At 42.3% G+C, this 5,181-nt stretch overlaps 1 pseudogene; it reads right to left on the reverse strand.

Moving 5' to 3' along the window:
* Positions 1-440: 440 nt before the first annotated feature.
* On the reverse strand, positions 441-1,806 carry LOC131754791 (elongation factor 1-alpha 1 pseudogene; annotated as a pseudogene).
* Positions 1,807-5,181: the final 3,375 nt, after the last annotated feature.

The raw sequence follows: 5,181 nt of genomic DNA on the forward strand, positions 1-5,181 counted from the left end.
TGGAAATCAAACTTCTTTTTACCTGTACTCCACGTGCACGTGACTTTGAAATGGTGTTTTTATTAACAACGTAGATCTATCGGGAGGCGTCCCTGCCGCCTCTGCCCCAGCTCATTCCTCTCTTCCTTGTTTCCATTCTCTTCATCTTAGTCTTCACTCCCCACTTTTTTTTTTCTCATTAAACCTTCTTTTAATGGTTTTCAAAATTCTGTGACAGATTTTTGGTCAAGTTGTTTCAATGAAAAATTACTGATTTTTTAAAACGAATACCTTACACATACACAAAAGCAAATGGTTCACAGAACATTCTCTTTCCCTCCTGAAGGTTTTACGATGCATTATTATCACTAACTAGTCTTTTACTATTAAACTGAAATGGCCAATTCAGACCACCCATTCTGAGACTGTTCTTCTACCACGATTAAGAGCAGGCTGGCAGGTATTAGGGATAATATTCATTTAGTCTTCTGAGTCTTCCCGGCAGACTTGGTGACTGTACCAGCTCCAGCCACCTTCTCGTCCACTGCTCTGACGACACCTGTGGCAACCGATCGTCTCTTATCTCACAAACAGCAAAAGGGCCCAGAGGCGGATAGGCAGAGAAGCTATCAACACAGGTGGGCTTGTCAGGAACCACATCAACTCAGCAGCATCACCCGATGGCAAGAATTTGGGCCCAGAACAACAATCAATCTTCTCCCTCAGCTCAGCAAACTTGCAAGCAATGTGAGCTGTGTGACAATTCAGCGCAGGTGGGTAGCCAGCCCTGATTTGGCCTGGATACGGTTCAGGATCATCACCCAAGCCATGAAGCCAGCTGCTTCCACTGGTGGGTCATTTTTGTTATCCCACCAGTCACACTGCCCGTGATGAACATCTTTGACAGACACGTTCTTGACACTGAAGCTCCCACTGTCCCCAGGAAGAGCTTCACTCAAAGCTTCATGGTGCGTTTCAACAGACTTTATTTCAGTTGCCTGGAGCAAAGATGACCACCATGGCGTGAGAACACCAGTCTCCACTCGGCCGCCAGGGCCAGTGCCAATAGTACCAATTTTGTAGATGTCCTGGACGGGCAGAGGCAAGGGCTTGTCAGTTGGAGGAGTTGGTGGCAGGATGCGATCCCAAGCCTCAAGCAGCATGGTTCCACTGGCATTGCCATGTTCACAGGTGACTTTCCATCCCTGGAACCACAGCATGTTAGCACGTGGCTCCAGCATGTTGCCACCATTCCAACCCAAAATTGGCACAAATGCTACTGTGTTGGGGTTGAGTCCATTTTCTTAATGTAGGTGCTGACTTCTTTTATGATTTTCTTGTATCACTTCTGGCCACAGAGTAGCTCAGTGGGATCCATTTTGTTAACACCAACAATTCGTTGTTTCACACTCAGTGTGGAAGCCAGAAGGGCATGCTGACGGTCTGCCCATTCTTGAAGATCCCTGCTTCAAATTCACCAGCACCAGGAACAACAATCAGGACAGCACAGTCAGCAGGAGATGTGCCTGAAATCATGTTTTTGATAAAGTCTCTGTGTCTTGGGGCATCAGTGATGGTCACAAAATACTTGCTGGTTTTGAATTTCCATAGGGAGCTATCAATGGTGACACCAAGCTCACCTTCAGCTTACAGTTTATCCAAGACCCAGACTGCCTTTCCCATCTCAGCAGACTCCTTCTCAAATTTTTTGATGGTTCTTTTGTCAATCCCACCATATTTCTAGGTCAGATGGCCAGCAGTGGTAGACTTGCCCGAATCTATGTGTCCAGTGATGACCATGTTGATAGGAGTCTATTCCTTTCCCATCTTGGTTTAGATTTAGCAGTGGTTTTCATGACATTTGTGTTCTGGCAGCAAACCCAATGCTTCTTCCCTCTTTTTATTTCTTTAATTCCCATTTTTCTCCTTTTGACTTTGCCTTGCCTTCAGTGTGCACACTGGTCCTTAGCCCTCGGTGAACTAACACTTAACAGTTTCATGACCCTTAAACCACATCAAGAAAGTCACAAAAGGCTCCTCAAAGGATCAGGAAGAAATACTGCACCTATAAATACACACAGCTGACTTTCTAGGTCTCCTTCAATCATAACTTCAACCTCAAAAAGCAGTTGAAAAGGCCCTCTAATTGTTTACAACATTTGTTAGAACCCTGGATGCAGTTTGGTTTGGAGGTGTGATCTGGAAGTTTCCCAGGTGATTCTTGTCCACACCCAAGTCCCCACTGAGATCCTTCCCCAGATAGCCATTGAAGAACCAGAAATCACAATGAAATGCCATAGTCCGTATGAAGCTATTTCCACTGTAGAGAAAAACTGTGCTTCATGGGAAACTATGCATTGTCTGCACACAGCACACCCTTCCCGTTATCTGATTCTAGCCTTCACTGTCCTTGAGCTATTTTACAATTTGTACTTTATAGGTAACTGACAGACATGCAAATGCTTCCCTGTCTGGTAGAGGTTCAATTGATTTCTCTCCACTCCCCCTGGAAAAAAACCCAGTTTTGTTCTATTTGCATTCTCATTTCAATATTCCTGATCTTTAAATGTCTCTCTTCAGATTCTCTTGAACCAGTTATAACATCTGTCGGTTCCTTCCATCTTTGATTAAAGAGTAGAATCAAATCTTTAACATATACACATTTTTATATCTGTATGAGAGTCATGATTTTACCTTTCTATGAAAATTATCTTTTAACACCACTCTCCCCAGCCTTTTCTCATCATTCTTTTCCCACCTCTGATGGTTCGTTCAATGTATAAATCAGGTGATGGTGATTCAGCATTTGATGGGTATAAATAATTTTATAGGTACAACAGGCCATAATACTTTGGAGGTGGGGTGTCCCAGAAAATCTGGGATGTGTGGTTGCTGAACAGTCTTTCTCATAGAACAAAATAGCTGGAAAGTGTCTTAGTTCCATCTAGTCTCCTTCACTATAGGAACTAGGCCAACCAAAGCCCAGAAATATGGAGAGTTTTTTCAAGATTGCACAGAATTTGAGTAGCAACAAAATTGAGTTCGAACCCAAATCTGGCTAATTCCAGACTCCAAAGCCTTCATTACTACAGTCAATCTTCTCTTCCTAAAGTGGGCCTGACAATATGAACCTGAAGCTGACTGTAAGACTTAAAGCCAGAATCTAAATAGAAAAACCTAACATCAATGCCACAGCAGGCCCTCTGTGCTCTCCCTCAATGCCTGAAATGAAATGACAAAACAAATGGCACCACTCCTGCATCTGACTGGTCAACCAGTCTCCTTAATTCATAGGCACACTTCACGTGTCATTTATCCTCCCACAGTGCTGAAGCACGTAATAAATGCTCGATAAAATTTTGTTGAATAGAACTGATTGGAGTAGAACTAGCAGAGACGCAAAGGACCCACAGCTGATTTTAAACAAGGCAGCTTTAACTAGAGCGCTTGAAGGGGCCAGCCTGTTGTTTTCATCCCAAGTTGCACCCTAAACCTTCTGTGAACCATACATTCTAAAAATAACCCAACCAGGTTTGTAGTGAATAATTTATAATCTAGAACAATTACTATAACTAAATACCCTGACCCACTTTTTGCTGGAAACTCATGGTACATTCCGATTGACATAGGAGGACTGTCAGAAACGCTTTGGAGTGAATGACAGCCTATTTTAGGAAATCAGTAGCTGCACTTACATCGGTTGCGCTTCCTTCCCAGGTCGGTTTTCAGTTCGGCCGGATGATGCAGGGCGGTATTAACAAAGGCGCCCTATAGCATGGATGCCTGAGAGCTCTTTAAACTATGTGCTAACAATATTTTTATATACTCTGTCTTTCCCTCACCTTCCCGCCCCCGCCCCCCCCCCCCCCCAAGCTGTTTCCTTCGCTGCCTGAGCTGTTTGGCCCTGTCTGAACTGCTGCTGCTGAAGCCTTTTCTGGCAGGTTGCCCAGGGAGCAGCTCTCCTGTCGATTCCGCCTCTCTCCAGGAGTTGCCTGCCTTCGGTATAATGGGCAACATTGAAAGCCGCAAGGCGTTCGGTCGACAAGGTCAGAGTGCCTTTCATTCCCGCAATAATCAACCAGTGTAGCTCTTCCTCAGACCTGGGGAGAGAGAAGATAGAGGTCAAAAGAGCAATTACATTTCACATTGACTCCAGAAAAGGCTTGGATCACACGACTAAAAAGCAAAACGGATTCTCGCTTCATTCTGTTCCATTCTCTTTCTGGTCATCTTTGTTATTAACACTAGCCTGAAACCATAACAAGTTTTAGCTTGATGACGTGCAAAGCGCATTTTCCGCCTCCAGATGAGATCTTTCTTCTTAGACATTTAGCACTGTCAGAATATTGCAAAAGAATGCAAATGAGCTGCAGGATCTATAACTAGAGACAGTAAGCAAAGGCCATTAATTATGTTTTTAAAAATGTTAACCCTAGCAGACTGTATAACAAGCAATTGTGCTAATTTCAATCTGTAATCAGTCCCTACATTAGCATAACTTTATTTATTTAGCATTAAGGCAACAATTTAGAGAATATAATTTAGTTGGAAATGTCAGTAATTTTGCAGTGGCAGATTGTTGTTACAAAGCTACCTCTATTTGACCTTACAGCTGCCAGGACTAATTACTTTAATTGCATTAATTGCACTGACCATTCTGGTGTTTAGTGTAGTTGCTGTTTCTCTTTAACCATTGAGCAAATCAACCAGGCTGAGTTCTGAGGAAAATGGGCCAATGTTTTCTTCTAAGTCTTTTTTTATTCTTTTCTGCCTTTTGAGATGCCAGATAATTCACAGATGATCAGTGCTCTCACTGAGATCAAGAATTTTGAGGAAAGCCCATGAAAGGGAAAAAAAAATCTGTGTTTCTTAACTGAACTTTATTGCTCATTGCTGACCCGATTAAAATACAATCATTTTACTAACTACCAAGAAGCATTTAAAAGATGGTGTGGTAGGTTGACAGTAAGTTAAAAGTCCCTCATCTCACACTTTGGAATGAAAACATTTCAGGTTACTTTTTCAGATAACTGACATTACTTCGCTCAACAACTTGGATTGCTAAAATATTCTATTATAAATATAATGATACATATCTATCTGCTTTGTAATAATAATAGCCAACATGATACATATCTATCTGCTTTGCAATAATAATAGCCAACATGATACATATCTACTGCTTTGTAATAATAATAGCCA

This window comes from Kogia breviceps, chromosome 4 (genome assembly GCF_026419965.1).
Source record: "Kogia breviceps isolate mKogBre1 chromosome 4, mKogBre1 haplotype 1, whole genome shotgun sequence".
In the NCBI taxonomy this organism is placed as follows: Eukaryota; Metazoa; Chordata; class Mammalia; order Artiodactyla; family Physeteridae; genus Kogia; species Kogia breviceps.